We start from the raw sequence: 22,907 nt of genomic DNA on the forward strand, positions 1-22,907 counted from the left end.
TGCCAGACCTGCTGAGTTTTTCCAGGTAATTCTAGTTAATGTTTAGTTCCGCAATATTTCACATGCAAAATTAAATGAGCCTTTGTATGTTTCATTTGTTCTGTCAGTGCAGGGTTAGCCATTATGTAATGATGGACGCATGTCTCCTGAAACTTTATTGCAAAGGCACAGAGCGTATATTGGTGGCCAAGGAAATCTCTGGGATCAAGTGGAGCCTGCAGCCCTGGCATGTGCTGGTGGTTCTTATTTGGTGGACTAGCTGAAGGAGCGTTGGATCAAAGCGTCCCAGGTATCCCTGCCTCTCTGGAGGTTGCCCAGTTCAGTGTCTATGCCCTCAGCGTTCCCCTGACCATGTTCATCATTGGACCCACTACTGGACTCATCATCTGTTGCCTGTGCAGCTCTGTCAACATCCTCTCCCTCCACTGGCTCCCCCCCTTGCCAATGCCAGATTGTGAAGAGTGCAGCATGCAACCACTATCAGTGACACGTACTCTGGGGGGTATTGCAGAGTGCCCCCTGAATGGTCCAGGCATCGGAAATGCATCTTCAGAAGACCAATGGTTCTATCACCGCCCTTGTGTAGGTGTGGCTCCTATTGTACCGCTGCTCGGCCTCTGTTCTTGAATGGCGGAGAGGCGTCATGAGCCACCTTTTGAGGGGATAGCCCTTGTCAGCCAGCAGCCAACCATCCAGTCAGGCTGGAACACTGAAGAGCCTCGGCACCTGGGAGTGTCTCAGGATGTAAGCATCATGCGAGCTGCCAGGGTACCTTGCACAGACTTGCAGAATTTGTGTCATGTGGTCTCACACTATCTGCATGTTCATGGAGTGCAAGCTCTTCCTGTGGACGAAGGCACCCGGCTCTCCCACTGGCAACTTAATGGCCACATGTATGTAGCCGATTGCACCCTGGATGCGGGGGAACCCAGCAATCACTCTGGCTCACTCAGCCTAGCTGTCCTCATCCGTGTGGAAATGAATGAAAGTCAACGCACGCCTGAACAGAGCTTCTGTCACCAGCTTGACGCAACTGTGGACAGCTGATTGGCAGATGCCACACAGATCCCCCACTGAACCCTAGAAAGAGCCGGAGGCATAGAGTTGAGGACCACTGTGACCTTCAATGCCACTGGCATGGTGGGTGGTTGCATTGCTGCCTGTAAACCCTGGCAGCAGGATAGTGCCATCTTCTGTGGCCCCTTCCGCCTTGGACTTCCTGCTGACTCTGCCCCCTCCTTATGTCTGTGCCTCTCCTCCCACAGGTCCCTTCCCTGGAAGCTGCATTGGGACACCTGGCCTCCTCTCCCTTCTTCCCCTCTCTTTCTCCTCAGAGGAGGTGCCTCCAGCAGAGACCACGATCCCCATTACCAGGGTTATGGAAGGCTGTCTGATACCAGAAAGGGCCACACGGTCTGAATCCTCTGGGTGCCTGGAAGACAACAATGAGCCCTGAAATGAAGACTGGAAATGCTTAGAATGCAGCTCTGAAGTGAAAACATAGAAACATAGAAACTAGGAGCAGGAGTCGGCCGTTCAGCCCTTCGAGCCTACTCCGCCATTCATTATGATCATGGTTAATCATCCAACTCAATAGCCTGCTCCCACTTTCTCCCCATATCCCTTGCTCCCTTTCAACCCAAAAGATATATCTAATTCCTTCTTGAAAACATACAATGTTTTGGCCTCAACTACTTTCTGTGGTAACAAATTCCACAGGCTCACCATTCTCTGGGTGAAGAAATTTCTCCTCATCTCAGTCCTAAATGGTCTACCCCCTATCCTCAGACTGTGACCCCTGGTTGTGGACTCCCCCACCATTGGGAACATCGTTCCTGCACCTACCCTGTCTAGTCTGTTAGAATTTTATAGGTTTCTATGAGATTCGCCCTCATTCTTCTGAACTCCAGCGGATATAATCCTAACCGACTCAATCTCTCCTCACGTCAGTCCCACCAACCAAGGAATTAGTCGGGTAAACCTTCGCTGTTCTCCCTCTACAGCAAGTACATCCTTCCTCAGGTAAGGTGAAGCTGTCCAGTTGACATAAGCAACCAGCAACGCACGATCTCCAAAAATCCCCGTTACTCACATTAAGAATGCTGCTGACCCTTCTTATCCTGCACATGGATGAGCTTTGGCACATTGTGGCCTGCCCGCCTGCTCGTTTTGCCTGTACGACAGCTGACAAATCGCATGGGCTATATAAAGTTGGAGACAATTGGTGTGCCGAGGGCCTTAACTGGCCTCTTAATTAATGATGGATGTGCCTCTGCCTCCCGCCAAGCAAAGTACCATGAGAGTGCACTTAGATGACTGCACACTCAGCCAACATCAACAAGCGTTATTTCATGCTCGAGCGGGTCAGGTGCACGTCCGCCCGCCAAGTGAAAAATTCTCCCAAAAGTCCAATTTTCCCTTTAAGCTTCAAACTCTTGATGATGCATCTGTGAACATATTTTCTCCAGCAGCAACATGTATAATCCATAGATTAAATGGTTGTAATAATAGACTCCACCTGAAAAATCTTGCACTTTTGTCTCGAAATTTGTACAAAAACTTCAGGGCCTGAATATTGCCATCAGGCATGCGTCCTGACATCATTTAAATCTTTCGTTCTGTCAATGGCCTATTAAGGCCATTAAAAAACCAATTAAAGTTGTTTGCAACGCTGCCTGTCGAACCTTAAGGTTGGCGGGCAGGTGAAGAGCCCAAGCGGCCTTCATGTTTTTTAGGAAAGCTCATCCACAAGCGGGATAAGGTTTCCTAAAACTTTTATTAATCAAATGATAAAATTTTCTTAAAAATAAAAACATGTCCCAGCTCATGTGACTGACACTGTCGCATGAGGTGACATGTTTAAATAATTTTGCACTTCATTTGTAACTAAAATTTTTAATCAACTTAATCTCCCTGAGGCAGCTCAGTGCCTCAGGGAGATTCCTGCACTCTTTGGTGCGCATGCACAAAAGAGCACAGGACCCGACTCTCCCTCCTCCCCCTGCCCGCACAGGTAGCACTGAGAGATACCGGCCATGCGTCACGCTGGGTGGGCCTTAATTGTCCCGCCCACGTTAAATGGAGGCACGCAGCCGATCGATGACAGCGATAGCCTCCGCGCTTGCTCCCACCCAGCCTGCCTGGCACAGGTAAGTTTCTGGCCTAAAGGATTGTGGTCTGTATAAACAATTGTTTCTGATGAATTGTTTAAAACAAGAATTTCAAAATGCTGGAATGCTAACACCAAATCCAAGGTCTCTTTTTCAATTGTTGAATATCTTCTCTGTTGTACATTCAGCTTCCACGAAAAACACCCTATCGGTTTTCAATTCCCACGTCATCCTCTTACAGCCCCAATGCCTATATCACTTGCATCAATGACCAACTTAAATTGCTTGGCATAATTGGGTACTGCCAAAACTGGTGTCGTAGTTAATACAGTTTTCAAACTATCAAATGCCTCCTGACACTCCTGTGTCCATTGAAACTTATTGTTCTTTTGAATAGTTCAGTCAGAGGGGCAGCTACACTGCTGAAATTTGGCACAAATTTCTGGTAATACTCACTCATGCCCAGAAATCCAAATACTTCTCGTTTTGTTGTAGACACTGGGAAATCCATGATAACCTTGACGTTCACATCTCTTGGAGTCACTTTACCATATCCAATGGTATGGCCTAGATATGTAACTTGTGCTTTTGAAAAATCACTTTTAGCCAAGTTCACCACCAAATTAGCTTCTTGTAATCGAGAAAATAATTCTTTCAGATTCTGTAAATGTTCCTCCCACGTCTCACTGAAAACCATCAGATCAACAATATAAACAGCACAATTGCATTGACCTGCAATTACTTTGTTTGCCAGTCTTTGAAATTTCGCAGGCAGGTGCATTCTTCATACCAAATGGCATGACTTTAAACTAGTATAGTCCATTTGGTATCACAAAAGCTGATACCTACTTTGCTCCTTCTGACAATGGTACCTGCCAATATCCTTTTAGAAAGTCAATCTTTGCAATAAATCTTGATTGTCCCACTTTCCCAATGCAATCTTCCAATCGTGGTATAGGATAGGAATCCGCTTTTGTCACCACATTCATCTTTCAATAGTCCACATACAGTTTTTGTGTTCTACTCGGTTTCGCTACCAGTATAATAGGTGAACTCCAATTACTGCAACTAGACTCGATGATATCATTTTGAAGCATGAAATCAATTTATTTTTATACTTGTGATAAATTTTCTGGATTTAATCTATAAGGATATTGCTTTATTGAAGATGAAACCTGTACAGACACATCATGTACAGCTAAATCTGTCTTACCCAACTTATTCCCACAAATAGGTTTTTATGACGGCAATAGCTTTTCCAAATCACTTTGACAATTGTTTGGAAAGTAACTCAATATTTCATTTACATTTTCAAGCATCCCCTCATTACCCAATTTGATTAGATCAATTTCAAAATCAGTTTCAATCAAAATCAATTTCAGAGTCCTGTACTTCTACCTCTTTCTTATCAACCATCTTCACTAATACCTATTATTGTTCTGCTTCCCTATCAAAGTACTTTTTAAACATATTTACATGACACACCCTCTGCTTTCTTCTTCTATCTGGAGTATGTATTAAATAACTTACTTCAATCAATTTCTTTTCAACTCTGTAAGGTCCACTAAACCTTGCATTTAATGAATCACCTAGTACTGGTAACAGCACTTTCTCTTCAGAAACAAACGGTGAGCTGTAGCTTTCTTGTCTGACTTAATTTTCATTACTTGCTGTGACATCTTTAAACATTCCCTAGCTAACTCATATGTTCTGTTCAATCTGTCTCTGAAGTTTGATACGTAATCCAGGAGCATAGTTTCTGAACTTTGACCTACCAATTTCTCATGAATCAATTTCAGTGGTACCCTTACCTCACGACCATAAACTAGTTCAAAAGGGCTAAAACCAGTCAATGTATCAGGAGCATCTCTAACAGCAAATAACAAGAATGGAATTCCCCCATCCCAATCCTGTGGATAATCCTGACAGAATGCTGTTATCATAGTTTTTAAAGTTTAATGCCATCTTTCCAAAGCCGCTTGTGACTCCGGATGGTAAGCTGTTGACTGACACGGTTTTATCCCCAAACTGTTCATTACTTCCTTAAACAGCTGTGACATGAAATTTGACCCATGATCTGATTATATTTCCTGAGACAAACCATATCTCGTAAAAAATTTAGTTAATTCCTCCGCAATCTTCTTGGTTGTAATATTTCCTAAAGGTATCGCTTCAGGAAAGCTGGTAGACAAATCTATTATTGTCAATAAGTAGTGAGTTCCACTTTTATTCTTAGGGAGGGGTCCTACACAATCAGTCATGACCCTGGTAAAAGGTTCTTCCAATACTGGTATTGGGATTAAAGATGCTGGCTTAATCACTGCTTGAGGCGTCCCTATTACCTGACAAGTAACATGTTCTGCAGAATTTGACTACATCCCTATGCAATCCTGGCCAAAAAAACCCCTCTGTATCTTTTCCTGTATTTTCCTAATTTTTAAATGTCCCCCCCCATTGGAATTTCATGAGTAATCCTCAGCATTTCATTTATATGCCCAACTGGGATACCAATCTGATGCACCTCCCTCCTGCTTTCATTTGCTGAGACATGATCCAGCCTCCATTTTCTCATTAAATTATCACCATTAAGGTAATAACATACTGGAATACATTTTGCTTCTGTTTCTGAGTAAGGTACCTGGTATAACTGTTTTAGTTGCAAATTATTTTTTTGTAACTCTACTAACCTCCTTGGGTTAAATACTTCAGCTGAATTGTCCTGTAGTCTTTCTTCCTGGACAATGTTATCAAACACAGTGCCAGCTAATTGGATTTGAACACCTTCTACTTGCCTTTGAACTGCCTGCCCTTCTTGTTTTTCTTGTTTCAATGGATGAGCCTGTGATCTCATTACTGCACAATCTGGGATACTCTCTCTGTAACGCCTCTGTTGAAAACATTTCTACGGGCTGCTCAACTATCCTAGGCATCACCCAAACCAATGACCTAGCTATATCAATTTTTCCACTGCTCCAACAATAACTTCACCTGTCTTCCATTTGCTCTTTAAATTTATCTTCCACAAGGGGGTAGGTTTAGCATCTCCATTAACCCCACTTATTATCACCTTCTCCTGCGATACTCCTTCTGAACAACAAATGCTGCTATCCCACAACATTAAAGATTGTCTAGCCCCTATGTCTCTTAAAATTTTAAGATCTTTACCTACCCTACCCTATACATAGGGAAAGACTTTTCCTTCACACACAAAGGGCTGAATTTTCCCTCCCCTCCAGGGGGTTGTGCTGGTGTGGACGCTAACCTGATTGGTGCCCCCAATCAGGGACACACCGCCATTTTACGTGGGTGGGCCAATTAAGGTCCGCCTAGCGTGACACTTGCCTGGAAGCGCTGAGCGTTCCTTGTGTGGGCGGTGGGGGGAATTCCCTGAGTCATTCCCTGCATGCACATGAAAGAGTGCAGAGATCTCCCTGAGGCATGGAGGTGTCTCAGTGAGATCAGTTTGACATGTGCAAATTTAAATAAAGGAAAATAAAAACTTATAAAACATGTCCCCTCATGTGACACTGTCACATGAGCTGAGACATGTGAAAGAATTATTTTAAAATTTTTATTGACTTTTAAAACACTTCATGAAACCTCATCCCACCCGTGGATGAGGTTTCATGAAAAATGTGAAAGCCACCTGGGCTCTTCGCCTACCTGCCAACCTTAAGGTTAAACGGGCAGCACAGATAATTGAATTAATTACTATTTAAATGGCCTTAATAGGCCTTGGACAGTTCAGCGGACACATAGCCGACTCAGCTGCATGCCCGCCGCACTGAAAATCTAAATGACACACTGGCAAGCGGGCCCCGCCCCCACTTGCCGACCGGAGAACCCTGCCTAAAGTCTTTAAACATTTCTGCAAGTTGCCCCTCAAAATTCTCTTGGGTAAATTGTGAACACATTCTCACTTCTTTATCTATCATTGATTCTTCCTTTTTTAACCTATGCACACACCATTGTTTTTTTCCTGTGCCTGAATCTCAGAACCCACAGTATTTTTATTTCCAGAACTCTTCTGCATCCCAATAATTCCAACAGATTTTCCCAATAATTCCCAACACACTGACTTTGTATTTCCCACTTTATTACAATGAAAACACCTCAATTTTCGAATGTCACTCCTACCTTCAGCATCTTCCTTTTTATTCTGCGTAAAAACTTCCTGGGGAAATCCAGCTACTCCTCCTCTTCCCTGACTACTACCTTCCATTCACCTTCCAACTTTCAATCCTTTTTGAATTTAAAAGGGTGACAGAAAAAAGGTTTAGCTCTATGCACAAACTCATAATCATCAGCTATCTCTGCGGCTTGTCTTACTATTTGAACCCTCTGTTCCTCCACATGAGTTCTCACTAACAAAGGAATTAAATGTTTAAATTCTTCCAAAAGAATTACCTCTCTAAGAGCTGCATATTTGTTTCTGTTTTTAATGCCTGCATCCCACTGGTCAAAATTACTTTGTTTTGCTCTCTCAGGCTCAATATAGGTTTGCTCAGGCTGTTTTTTTATATTCCCAAGTTTCTGTCTGTATGCCTCAGGATCCAACTCATATGCACTCAAAATAGCCTTTTATCACCACATCATAGTTCATCGATACCTCTTCAGATAGCAAAGCATAAACCTCATGCACTCTACCCGCTAACCTGGATTGCAACAACAATGTCTGGTACTCCTGTGGCCATTTCGTCTGTTTAGCTATCTTCTCAAAGGAAATAATAAGAACGCATCAACATCTTTTTCCTCAAACTTTGGCAGACTGTACAAGTTTAAACATCTCTCCACATGGTTTTAGGTTAAAGGTTTTCCATCATCAGAACTCTCCTCAGAACCTGAAATCTCTTTTTCAACATCCAGCCTTTTAAGCAAGTATTCACTTTCTTTCTCTCTTTTCTTGCCTTTCTTTCTTTATCCTTCTCTCTTGCTTGAAATTCCAGTTCCAGCTTCCTTTCTTCTCCTGCCTTCCAGCTTGCTCCCTTTGAAATGCCTTTTCTCTTTCCTTTGCTTCCAATTCAAGTTTTTTCAGTCCCCCTGCTTGTTCAAGTTCAAGCGTCTTCATTTCTAACTGAAATCTCACTACCTCCAGCTGTGACTCACTCATGTCAGGTATCACTTCCAGCTGTGCTATACATTTAATTAAAGCTGCTTTTTTCACCCCCTACAGGTAACCTAATTTTAACTAATCTTCCAACTCTGTTAACTTATTCTTGGATATGTTTTTTAACTGAGTCAAAGTTACATCTTTTAATCCCAGACAAGTCTTAGCCAATTGCCAAATCCATCTTGCAGTCTCACCACTTATAAAAACTTTACCAGCTGCTGAGTTCAAAGTGCTTCTCATACTTGGAAACTTAAGACTCATCAATTCCAAACCAATCAAGGAATGACAAATATTACCCTGCCAAGAGCCCTCAATTGTTATGACACAGCAGTTGGTAAAGGCTGAGTTGTTTAACCCCCAGAAGGAAACTTAAACAACTGCCATAACCTACATTTTTAATTGGTATGTTTGAGTTGCAGCTCTGAATTCAAGAATAAGACCACCAAACCTCAAGAAGATTTTAGATAAAACTAAATTAAACATTTATTAATTTAACACAAATTAAACACAGACATGTCTACAAATTACTACCATAACAACTTTTAAACAAATCCCCAAACAGATCACTCCCAGGTAAATCTTCACCAAGGCAACAACAACCCATAGACTTTAAACAGACACCAGGCAAAGCATATTTGACTTTATGAATGCAAAATGAGGTTCCTTTCAATTTGGTTCCTTTGTAGACAGTTGTAGGCTTACAGGCTGTTGGGTCTTAAATGCCTCTGACTTACACATACAAATTCCTTTCTGTTTATACCTAGCTTTTTCTTTGAATGTAAATTTTCCATGGTATCCTAGGCTTTTAACGTCACATCTTCTAACAATAACATTTTCATTCCACTAGTTTTATTAGTAATATAAACACATTACATGGTGTCTCCCAGATAGGTGCAAGATTTCACCCATTCTTTTGAATGGTTTATTTAAAAATGCAAATTGGTCCCTTGAAACTCATGTTTCTAAACTTCTCTATGTTTATGTAATTACCATTTCAAACCTATTTCTTTCTGTGCATCAAAGCGCCCAGACAAGCTGGCTTTAATCCAATTAAGACACACACAGACACAGACACCACTAAACTCTATTTAAAAAAAATCTCCAATGATATTATAGACATTAATATCTCTTTATGACACACTGAAGACTATGCACATCGGGGAATTGGTCAATCACATCTGGCAGCTACTGCAGGATTTGGTGCCACGGGGACATGGAGGGTCACTGCCAGTGGCCATGAAAGTGACTGTGATGCTCAGTCTTTATACCAGTGGCTCCTTTCAGGGTTCCACAGGTGACCTCTGTGGGACCTCACAAGCCTCCACCCACAAATGCTTCAATGAGGTCATGGCTGCCATCTTTGTGAGGGCACTCAACTTTGTGCATTTCACCCAGGTTTGGGACAGCCAGGATGCAACAGCAATTGGATTCACCCAGATCTCGGTTTTCCCATAGGTGCAGGGTGCGATCGACTGCACTCATGTGACGCCTCAGGTCTCTGTCACAACACATGGTGAACGACATCAACTGCATGGCGTTCCGTCCGCGGAATGTGTAGCTGGTGTCCGACCACCAAAAAAGCATCCTGCAAATGTGTGCACGGTTTCCAGGGACTGTGCATGATGCCTACACCCTCAGTTGGTCAAAAATGCCTGGAGTCCTCCAGGGTCCACAGAAGCTGCAGGGATGGCTAATGGCTACCTGCAGAGGCCATGGTTGAAGACACCCATGTGGTGGCTTCAGACTGCAGCAGATATAATAAGTATAATAAGGCTCGTGCTGCAGCTCATAACTTGCGGGAGCAGACCATTGAGATGCTGTAGATGAGGTTCCAATGCCTGGACCGGTCTAGTGGAGCCTTACAATACAGTCCACAGATGATGTCAGGCATCCTCGTCGTCTGCTGCACCCTTTACAACACGGCATCCAACAGGGAGACGAACTGGCTGAGGAGAAGATAGAGGAGCTGCACATCTCCTCCAATGTGGAGGATGCTGCCGAGGATGAGAGTGAGGAGGTCCTCAGAGGTGACGATGACAGGTTGAGGACCTCACACTGGCTAGATGATGGAGGGATCCTTGGGAGGCCCTCATAGCTGCTAGATTTGTGGAGGATGATGATGACATGCAGTGAGGTGACTCCATAGATCCTCACATCGCATCTGTGAATGTTTGACTCCAGTCTGGCTTATGGCAGCACGAATACCCTCTGTAAGAATGCTCCTGTCATGGAGATGCAGTGGAGGCCCTAATAGCTCAATTGCAGGAGGATGATGATGACACTCCACAGTGTGGACACTCCATAAATCTTCACAAAGCCCCTGAGAATCTTTGACTTCTGTCTGGCCAAGGGCAGATCGCATGTGCTCTGTGATCAGAGAGATGCAGCCATGAAAATTTAGAAGCACCTGATCCTTTGCCGCACAGGAGCGCAGTATCAGTGGTCACAGAAACTGAAGAGATCGGGGCCAGCCCTTCCTTAAAGGTGCTGAGAGCGCACAGAGAGAATCAAAGAACTCTGTGACACCTGCCCTCTACGTTCTGGCAGCAATGACCAGCACCACTGAGGTGCAGGCATCAGTAATGTTTCCAGGGGGTGTGAGGTTGAACCATCACTTTGGTCTGAAGGTTGTACAGAGCACAGGGAAGAGGCCCTGGACTGAGACACCTGCCTTTATCTTGTGCAGGAAGATTTCACAAGTGGATGAAAAGAACACTGCTCATCAGAACAAGGGACTAGGGCAGGGATACATTCTTGGGAGTTTATTTGTAATAGTGAACAGTATGTACAAGTGATTAACATCCATGCCCAGGCTTTGCAACTACAACTTCTTAACTTTCCTAACACTGCTTCTCTGTCTTGGTGCTCCCCGGACATCCACAGTGGAGGTGGAAACAGCCTGCTGACTGCGCCACCCTGTCTGTGATGATCTTGGCGGGTGTCCTCTTGATAGCCCAGACCTGGAGGGTCCCAGCCTGCTTTTGGGTTCCTGCTGTGTGGAAATGGCACCCTCGTGGGCCTGTGGAGCTGGAACTGCTGAGGTCGCAGGAAGAGGGGAGTTGGATGGGCTAGACACTCTCGGACTCACCTCGAAAGATAGATCTGGAGTATGCACCTGCTGATCCTCCTCCCTAATGGTGCCCGGGGACCCCAAGCTGCCTCCTTGAGGAGCAGGGATAGCTGGAATGAGATGGAGCTGCCCGGCACCCCTCTCATGTACGCAATATTGGAGGCCAACTATGGCATCAGTGATGGAGTTGAGCCCACGCAGCGGTGCGGGAGTGACATCCTGGACCAAGGTCTCTGTGGCAGCTGGCATCCTACCAGTGTTGACCTTGGTACATTGGCATGTCAGCGCTATCACTTTACAGTGAAGGCAGATGGACTCCTCCTTCATGCCTTGCAATCTGAGGAGTGCAGCGGACATCCCTTCCTGATATTCCCGAGCTTGTCTCTGCATGTCCAGTGACCGAGTCCAGAGTCTCGTCATCTGACTCGGACTCAGCAAAGTTCTGGCTTCCAGAAGTCTCTTGAGTGTCAGGAACCTGGGAAGTCCCTGCATCCACCTGCTGTGGATCAGCTGGTACAATGTGCTCACCAAATTGTGATCCTGGGGCTATTCTAAAGCTAGGTCCCACCGAGGTGTGTGTCTCTGCGCTGGTGGAGGGTGTGGGTGGGCACTGTGATGGGACTTCAGGGAGGGTGCCTCCAGTTTCCTCTTCAGAGGTTTCTTCGGGGCTTGAATGGAGGCCCTGGGTCATGGACTCCAACGGCTGTTTGGCAGATGTTACTGTGAAAGCAAGGGGAGATAATTAGTGCATGGCAGTACCCTGTGAAAAAGGACTCATCACTCTCAGCATGGTTGTCTGTTGGATGTTGCACTGCTGGATCCTCACTTGATAGAGCAGCGCTGGCCTCACCTTTGGCACAGGAACGGTCCAGATCCTTGCCGGCCACCTGGGTGGCTCTGTTTTCAAAGTTTGTGACAAACTTGATTTCAGGCATTCCGCCACCGATCTGTGACCTCTCTGTATGTCAGCTTATCCTGCACGAATAGAGATGGAGCAAGTGTAAGCAGATGATAAATATGCCTGGACTGTGTGGGCGGTGAGTGGTCCCATGGATGGGATGAGAACAATGACGGTGAGTGTGAGAGTGTGAATGGTGATGTCCCTTGAGCTGGCAGTGTGAGGGCCCTATGAATGTGTGATGGTTTTTTTTAATTCACTCATAGGATGCGAGAATCGCTGGCTGGGCCAGCATTTATTGTCCATTCCTAGTTGCCCTTGAGAAGGTGGTAGTGAGCTGCCTTCTTGGACTACTGCAGTCCATGTGCTGCATCCACAGTGCTGCTAGGAAGGGAGTTCCAAGATTTTGCCCCAGTAAAAGTGAAGGAACGGAGATATATTTCCAAGTCAGGAGGTTGAGTGACTTGGAGGGGAACTTCCAGATGGTGGTGTCCCCATCTATCTGCTGCCCTTGTCCTTCTAGATGGCAATGGTTGTGGTTTTGGAGTTGCTGTCAAAGGAGCCTTGGTGAATTCCTGCAGTGCATCTTGTAGATGGTACACACCGTTACTACTGTGCATTGGTGGTGGAGGAGTGAATGTTTGTGGATGTGGTGCCAATCAAGTGGGCTGCTTTGTCCTGGATGGTGTCAAACTTCTTGTGTTGTCGGAGCTGCACTCATCCAGGCAAGTGGGGAGTATTCCGTCACACTCCTGACTTGTGCCTTGTAGATGGTGGACAGGCTTTGGGGAGTCAGGAGGTGGGTTACTCATCACACGATTACTAGTCTCTGACCTGCTCTTGAAGCCACAGTATTTATATGGCTAGCCCAGTTCAGTTTATGGCCAATGATAACACCCAGGATGTTGACAGTAGGGGGTTCAGTGATGGTAATGCCATTGAATGTCAAGGGGCAATGGTGGGATTCTCTCTTGTTGGAGATGGTCATTGCCTGACATTTTTGTGGTGCGAATGTTACTTGCCACTTGTCAGCCCAAGCCTGGATATTGTCCAGGTATTGCTGCATTTGAACATGGATTGCTTTCATATCTGAGGAGCTGTGAATGGTGCTGAACATTGTGCAATCATCAGCGAACATCCCCACTTCTGACCTTATGATGGAAGGAAGTTCATTGATAAAGCAGCTGAAGATGGTTGGGCCAAGGACACTACCCTGAGGAACTCCTGCAGTGATATCCTGGAGCTGAGATGACTGACCTCCAACAACCACAACCATCTTCCTTTGTGCTAGGGATGACTCCAACCAGCAGAGAGCTTACCCTGATTGCCATTAACTCCAGTTTTGCTAGGGCTCCTTGATGCCGCACTCAGTCAAATGCTGCCTTGATGTCAAGGGCACTCACTCTCACCTCACCTCTCGAGTTCAGATCTTTTGTCCAAGTTTGAACCAAGGCTGTAAGGAGGTCAGGTGCTGAGTGGCCCTGGCGGAACCCAAACTGTGGGCATCATTGAGCAGGTTATTGCTGAGCAAGTGCCACTTGATAGCACTGTTGATGACCCCTTCCATTACTTTACTGATGGTGGAGAGTAGACTGATGGGGTGGTATTTGGCCGGGTTGGATTTGTCCTGTTTTTTGTGCTCTGGATGTATCTGGGCAATTTTCCACACAGCTGGGTGGATGCCACTGTTGTAGCAGTACTGGAACAGCTTGTGAGTGAGTCAGTTGAGAATGATGAGAAGAGTGACCCTGGCGGAACAGAGGAGACCATTCATCCTCTTGCAGCACTGAAAGGCTGTCCCCTTTTCAAGGGCGTTGGTACTGACTGCCACTGCCACCGCCTCCCAAGACAGTTTAGTGCTGTTGCTGCCCATCCAGTGGCCAGAGCGGGAATAGAGGATATCGGATGGGCCTCCACAACATCTAAAAGGTGCTTGAGGGACACGTCACTGACCCTGGGGCCTGCAGTCTTCTTCAGTTTCAGGGCCATGTCTTCCGTGCAGCAGTGATGGTCTGGAAGCACTGAGATGTGTGCTTGCGGCTGGACTTTAAATATGGAGCCCGGCGTGATGGGCAGTGGGGTGATGGCAGAAGAGCCCACCCGCCATGGAAACAATGTGTTTCCTGGGAGTGTATAAATAATGCAGCAGGTTTGAGATGTTACAAATGTGAAAACCCGCCTTTGCAACTGGCAGGGTAAAACGTTGTTGGGATTTCTGGTCCAATATTTGCTGCACAGCATTAGTTTTGTTTTCCCTGCAACCTCAGTCCTGACTCTTCTTTGGCCTCCTGCTCACCTGCAGCCACTGGTGCTTGTTTTCAGCATAACATTTTGTGACTCTCTCTTCAAAATAAGACTCCCTCCTTCACTTTGTTAGCTGTCACTGCTCCTTGCTTAAACCTGTCTACAACACCCCATGCAACCTTCATTTCCATCGCATTGGTTGGAGCCTTAGTGGCCTGTTATTCCATTAAAATAAAGCTTCCAAGAGTCTTAAGAACATTAAATGATCTCTAACCCAACCTGAAACGGCCAGGGTGGGAGGTGGCTCTGTAAGGTGGGGATATCAATTCAGCTGCCCACTATAGGTCATATGTATAATAGGCGGCTGAATCATTTCGCCCCTTTTTTACATAATCATCCAAAGTGGAAATACCCCCACCCCTGGCTCCCCTTACGCCCACCCACCCCTCCCCTGAGTGTGCAGTGGAAGACTCAGAATATCAGCCTTTCAGGAAGAAAGAGAATCACAAAAAGTAATATTACAAACATTGACGTGGAGATTTACTACAATATATAATGGAAACGTAGAATTGCTAATGCAACCATAGAACAAATAATTCTCCTTTTAAAAGATTTTGTTTCCTCTGCAATACCTTCTCCAAGATCCTGCTCTTTCTTCCACCCTCCTTTGCTGAGCTGATCTTCTCCCATCTCTTCCCTTATCACCCCGATCCCATGCTTTGCTCTTTTAATTACTAGGCCGCATCTTCCTCCTGAACCTTGCTTCCCAGCCTAATCTTCCATTCCCCACCAATGCTGCTCCAAATTCCCCTTCACTCCTAACTTCTACCTACTCTTTCGCCCATAACCTCTTACTGTACTGTTCCTTCCCTCCAGCTTTCCCAGCTGGCTCTCTCTGTACTCCTTCCACACACGCTTCTAACCCTGATCTACCTGCCTTCACTTCCCACTCTTTTCGACCTGTTCCTGATGCCTCCCATTGTACCATACTCTCCCCCTGAAGCCTCGTCTGGTCTCCAATGTCACAGTCTTCTATTATCCATGGTTCAATTAAGTTCTGCTGTACCCCATGTGACGTTTGAACCTATCATGACTCCCTGTGTGTTTACCTTATTTTATGGAATTTATATTCTTATAGTATGGTTGATATATATTAGCTGCCTGCATATATTTTAATTGTGTTTAGTCTATCAACACCAAAATGTGAAACCACTTTTGGAAGTGCTGAAAAACATGTTTGATCATACAATGGGGAAGAGCACCCCCTACTGCACCAATGGGACTTTTCTTGTTTCCACATAGTCAACTATTTGCAGTGAACAAATTAATGACAAATGTATTGAATTTATGAATCCGCTTGTGTTTTTGATGCTCCCCATAAACTATATTTAAACCAAACAACTTCCTTTCATCCAGGACCTTTAACTCTCAGCAGAGACAGCAGGTTTCCTTTCCACTTCTCCAACCTGGAATTAAACACAGACTCACAGGTTAAAAGGACATGCTTAGAAACCTAAAGCAAAAGCAAAATATTGCAGGTGCTAGAAATCTGAAAAAACAGACAGTGTACTGCAAGTGCTCTGCAAGTCAGGCAGTATCTGTGGAGAGAGGATGCTAGGGTTAAAGTTTCAGGTCAGAGTTTCTTCATTAGAACCTGTGTTTAGAAACCTGTGCTACCAAACAAGCACCCTGATGTAAATTTAGACATTGATAGTGACCAACAGTTGACTGCCTGCTGATTGTTTGAAGCACTTTGTTGTTTCAGAACCAACTATGAATTATTTTTTATTTTTGCTTCAGAAAGTAACCTCTTCCTGTACAGGTGTCCAATTGTACACAAACACGGTGAATGAAGAGTAATGGGAGAAACATTGTTGCAAAGCAACTTGAACTGAACAGCACAAATATTAGTGCAGGTAAATGATTGCAAGCATACTAATATCACACCATATTCGATAAAAAACAAAGATTTGAAATTACATTTATACCACATGAATGCATTCATCACAAATTTTCTTTTAAATGTGTTAATTAGTTATTATTTAATTGTGCAAATGAAGCAGAAAACATTGGTAGGAGTTATAAATATGGTACCTGCATAAAGCATGCTCCCGATATATAAATACAGGTATGCTAGTGGGGTAATTTACCTTTTCAGGTTTCTTTGTTGAATGGCTTGAAATGTTAAGAGAAAATCTTTGCAAACAATGCTTATTGCAACATCCAAGACAAAGTGGATGCTATTTGTAAAGTAGAGAGTTAACATCAGGAGCACCTGAGACTGATGTAACTAATGATGTAACTTGGTTACAATGTCATTTGACTCAGAGACTGAGATCTGGTGGGAAGCAGAAGTACAGCCTCGTGAAGAGTACTGATGTGTATATAGATCTGTAAATAAACAGGAATTTTTTTTTCAGGAATAACGGTCTATGGTACCATTCTTAGGGTAACAGGCAAACTGTAAAGAAAATAGCCTCAGACAAGGGAAGAGGCTGCCGGACAAGGGCTCTACTGGGGAAGGAGGGTATCCCAGGATGTGTGGGGAGGGCACATGTTGATCTGTGCAAGTAGCCTCAAGATGGTGAGGGCTGAAGAGGCAGTCTCCAGAGCAGATGAGACCAGATGGATGTGTGAGGGTATGTGTGTGAGAATGGGTGGTGATGTCCCTTGAGCTGGCAGTGAGTGAGATGCCAGTGAATGTGTGTGAGTTCAGAGTGATGAGCTGGTTACCTGGCTGCATGGATATGATCATTCATCCTCTATCCGCATTGGGTGGCCAACTTCTTCTGTGCAACATTGGCACTGATCACCACTGCCATTGCCTACCAAGCTAGAGTGATAATATTGTTGCCCCTCCTGCAGCCAGAGCAGGGGTAGAGGACCTTCATGGAATTCAACAGGCACTTGAGGGCTGGAGTCTTCTTGCCTTTTGGGACCATGTCTTCTTTGCTGCAGTCCTGGGCTTCAAGCACTGAGTGCGGCTGCACTTTAAATGTGGTACCTGGCATGATGAAGCAGCGAGGTGATGGCATGGCAGGCAAATCAGAGCCCGCCTACCATTGAAATGGGATGTATTCTGGGAATGCATAATTAATGCAGCAGGTTTGGGACGACACGACGTGAAAACCCGCCATTGCGGCCGACAGGTAACATACCTTTTTACCCGCCCACTACCATACTTAGTGCAAATCTGGGACGATCTGCTCATTAAGGTACAAGGACAGGCAACTTATTGAACTCCTGCAAATTATACAGAACCAGGAGTCATCATTATTGAGCAGAAGAGCATGCTTGCAGCTGAAGCACATTTACAAAGTTGATGAAGTTGCTGATGAGCAGTCTCGTGAGGTATTCAGGAATGAATTTCCATCCCTATTTTCAGGTTTTGGAAAGCTGAAAATAGAATATCACATAACGCTAAGGGTAGGTGTGAAGCCTATATGTCTCTTCTTAGCGAGAAAGGTCCCTCACCCACTCTTAGACAAAGTCAAGAGCAAGGTTGAACACGTTACAACAAGGGGTCATCTCTCCAGTTGCCATACTGACAAAGTAGTGTTCTGGAATGGTCACAGTACTGAAATCTAATGGTTCAGTCAGGAAAAGTGTGGACTTGATTCAGTTAAACAAGTCAGTAGAGCATGAGATCCACACGATGACATCAATGGATGAAAGTCTCACCAAATTAGCAAAAAGCATCTTCTTCACAAAATTGCTCATTAATAGTAGCTTTTGGCAATTGTCTCTGGGCAAAGGATCCAGACTGTTAACTACTTTTATCACCTTATCTGCACCTGAGGTATTCCAAAGAACTATGTCTTAGGCCCTGGAAGGCATGCAAAGAGTAATATGCCATATGGACAACATTCTTACACATTGTTCACTGAGGAAAGAACATGACTGTTGAATGAAAGCTGTCCTCAAAGTCCTACAAGAAGCAGGTTTGAGATTAAATGACTAATATGAATTTGCAAAACTTATGATAAAATTCTTCAGGCACATTGCCCAAGTTTCAGGAATTCAGCCAACCTGCAGAAAACCAAAGTCATTAGAGAGTTCCCACAACTTAAAAGCATCGCAGAATTACAAAGGTTCCTTGGGATGGTCAATCAAATAGGCAAATTCCTACCAAACTTTAAGGGAAATCAATGAGCTGTTACGACAGCTGTTGAGACAAGGTTAGCAATGGTGCTGAAATGTGGACCAGCAAATGCTCTTGACAAAACCAAAAATCCCCTAATTTCACCAGAAATTCTAATGCATTATGATCCAGAGTTGCCAACAATTGTAGCAGCAGATACATCATCTACAGGTTTGGGCACAGTGTTTCCAGTTCAAAAAGATAGACAAAGAAGACCAGTTTATTATGCCTCAAGATCTCTCATGGACACAGAGTAGATTAAGAAAGAAGCATTAGCAACCACATGGGCCTGTTAGAAGTTCTATGATTATGTCATGAGATTAAAATATTTTGTTACTCTTCTTAACCTGCCACCTAAAATTCAACATTTGAGACTGAGACTCATGTGAAATGATTCAGCTATGCATACATTTAAGGGAAGTACCAGAGGAATGAAGATGCATTGTCAAGAATAAGCTGGAAATTATTAATTTTATACTTCATTCATTACTAACCATATACCATCTACTGAGAAGAGTTTGCAAGAAGCCAAACAAGCACAATAGCAGGATGGCGAGTACATCAAAATAAAAGTGTATTGCCTGAATGAATGGCTGGATTATATCCTAACAACCCAATACTTCGCCAACACTTTGAACGGAGGAAACATCTCACAATCACCAATGATTTCTCAGTATTTAATGGCAGACTAGTCATCCCTAAACAATTCAATTCTCCAGCAAGATCACTTGGGAAGAGCAAAATGCCAAGCAAGAGCCTTACAGCCAGTCTAGTGGCCAGATATCAGTCATACCATTGAAGAGTTAAGCATGAATTGCCTTACATGAGCATTGCAAAGCCAACAGCAGAGTGAATCACTGGAACCCTCCATTTTGAGGCCATGGCCACACTTGGGAATGGATTATTTGAATTCAAAGAGAACATTTTCATCATCATCTCTGACTAATGCTCTAGATGGTTTGAAGTGCGTAGACTGCATAGCACCGGAGGTGGAGGCAGTCATTACATCACTAAGAAGAAACTTCGTGACACATAGCATCCCGAACATTGTGGTGTCAGGCAACAGTGCTCAGTTTGCTGTTCTATAGCTTTGCACATGCCTGTGACTAGTTCACCTAGCTATCCTCAGTCGGAGGGAGAAGCAGAAAGAGGAGTTCGAAAAATCAAGGAATTGATGAAAAAGAACAAAGATATTAACTTAGCCCATCTTAATACAGAACATCACCACTGAAAAAAGGAGTTTCGCGATCAGAACTATTGATGGGAAGATGGCTGTGGACATAACTTCGAGCTCTACAACTAAACCACAACCTAACATTACCTCAGATGATCGTGAGAAAGTTAGGAAGCATGAGGAGCAACAAAGAGACAGTCAAGCCCATTTTCAACTTCAGGCACAGAGCATGAGACTTACAAGTGCTGCAGCCTGGGGAAGGAGTGTGGATACAAGATCAACAGAAAGAAGGCATGATGGTAGAAATAGCTTCACAGGCAAGATCTTATAGATTTGAGGTGGACCAGGGAAATATCAGAAGGAATTGAAGAGCCTTGATATCCTTGGGAAGGAAACCAATGGAACCTTAGACAAACTATTTAGATGTGGATGGAAACAAGGAACCAGAAAAAAGTAGAAACTCTACAACTGCCCAGGTGGAAGACACTCCTAGCAAATGATGAGAGAATACAGTTCATCCTCAACCTCGAATTGAAATCAAGGTCAGGTCAGGGAGATTGGTCAAGGCACCACAGAGACTAACCCTATGAAGTTTGAGACTTTGAGGGGAGGTGTAGGACTAAGTAAATATTTGGGCTAAAGACTTGGGGGAAGCTGTAGAGTAAAAGGTTACCATTAGGAGCAATTGATACTGAGGTAACTAATGGTAACTAATGATATAACTATGATGCAATGATGCATGGCTAAGAGACTGATCTGGTGGGAAGCAGAAGTACAACCTCGAGAGTACTGAGATATACATAGGTATATGTTTATATTTATATGTATATAGATATATTTATCTGTAAATATTGAATCTTTTTTTTTACAAATAACAGCCTTTGGTAGCATTCTTAGGGAAACAGGCAAACCGTAAAGAAACCCTTTCTATACCCAAATCCGAGATGAAACATTATTGACCACTACATCAACAGGAAACATGTGTTGATCTTATATCCACAATGAGGGTTTCAATGTTATTATCACACTGGATGACTGTTCTGCAATGAAACGATGGTTAGATTTGCTCGCCTTTCCAGGATACCAACAGGGAACATGAAGACACAGTGGGTAATTTTTACTTTGGGTGATCGTAAAACAGGCAATCAATTTAGTCGCCCATTATACATTTCTCCTGAGTTTCGTTTCCATTGGTGGCTATGCCTTTAGCTGCTTAGCTCCCATGCTCTGAAATTCACTTCCTAAGATCCTCCACCTCTCCACTTCCCTTTCCTCCTCTATGACCATTCTTAAAACCGAACACTCTGACCAATGTTTTAAATGCTGCAGCTAAACCACATGCACCACCCTCTAAGATGCAATCAACCAGTCATGAAGACTATAACTTGCCTTGAATATCCAATGAGGTTTCCTTTAGGAAAATGCTATAAGTACCTACTGGTAACACATGAGAAGGCAGAAGTCCCACCCTGCCAATAAAATACCAATCAGAGACGTAATCCATCAGAGACTGGGCAATATAATCATTTAACTTCAAGGAACTGGATGCAATTTTATTTTAAACAGCGACCAACTCATCATTTTTTTAAACTGGTTACTATTGCTGTTTTTATTTCATATTTGGATGGTAACCACACAATCAATATTCACCCTCATAACAGATAATCTGGTTCAGAGCTTTTTGTATACTGAAGCTTCTTGCTAATTTGAACCTGAAGTAACCTCAACTGGGTAAAATGAAATGACTTGAAACTGAACCTGAAATGGCTTCAGACCTCTTTGGGTTTTCAATTTGATTAAGACTCCATATATAATATTTATATACCTAATCTGGAAGAAAAGCTAAAAAAGTACCTGTAAAAACTTTAGCCTAAATGAGGGATATATTGCAGCCAAATGTCACCAACATCTTTCTGCTCCTATTTGTGGATTTGTTAATTAAAACTAGTTGATTTGGCACGGTGACTGTGAACACTGAAAACCCAGTGTGTTGTGGTTTCATGGAAAACAGGCTCAATCACTGACTATAATGAGATCTTAAGCTCAGCTGTATGGAACAGTTTTGAAAAGAAAATCATATTGAAATTCTTTACCAGACTGTTTCTGTAAGCCTGTTGGCAACTGAATGTAATATTTGCACTGAAACTAATTGGGGCGCAACCTCTCCCTCCTTGACAACCAATGAGGCACATAGCTTAAGATGATAGATGAATGGAGAATGAAATGAAAATGCAACAGGGAAAGATTTAAGAATAGAAACGATGCTTATGAAAAATGGTTGGCCCTTTTCACCAATATTTTGTATTTCTCCCAACCAAGGTTTTGAATATTTTACCCCAATCTGTTGTTCACGGAATTTTTGCAAATGTATACCATTCCATAGTGACCATAACTTGGGTGGAAAATATTTGGGAAATCCAGAGAAACAATCTAAACTTATGGGGATAATCTTTGATTTCTGCTCATAATGGAAAAGAAGCCGGTAAAGGGGTCATGCCACCAGACCAGAATTGCTGCTGAGAGGCCGGAATCATTTTTGTTTCATAGATGTTGGCATACATTTTGGTGTAATTTCTAGGTAAGTGTAATTCAGGAAATTTGTGGCCTACATTTACCAGGCTTTAGCCAATCGTGTTATTTAAATGGCTGTTAGAGGAAAGTCTGAAGTGGCACCATCACTTAAAAGGACCTTTGAAACTCCTCCACTGGTTCAAATGCACAATAAATCTTGCAAGGCACTGCAGAACTGGAGGGCCGGTATGTATTGGAAATCTAAAAGGTAAGATGCACAGAACTTTCTATCCATTGCTTCTATGCATGAAAAATCAAGGACAGTGAACCTGCAATTTTCTGATTTGTGCTGGCTGTATGTGTGGTCTCATGAATGGAGTGGGCTTTCAACATATACGCTACACAATTGCTATGGGAAATGTATATAAAGAATGTCATGTCCAGTGAAAACAAGTCCTATTCATCGCTTTAACCGAGGACTGCACTCAGAATATATTTTTCTAGAACTGTCTTTTACTTTTAAAAATGGACAATAACAAGGTGTTAAGATGCCTGCTGAGGATCAAGTGACTTCTGCAATCACTACACAGACTACCTAAAGTTTCCAGAAGGTTCGTACTCGAATGCCTATGGGTGGAGTGGCCCCCTT

The sequence above is a fragment of the Carcharodon carcharias genome, chromosome 3, assembly GCF_017639515.1.
Source record: "Carcharodon carcharias isolate sCarCar2 chromosome 3, sCarCar2.pri, whole genome shotgun sequence".
Taxonomy (NCBI): Eukaryota; Metazoa; Chordata; class Chondrichthyes; order Lamniformes; family Lamnidae; genus Carcharodon; species Carcharodon carcharias.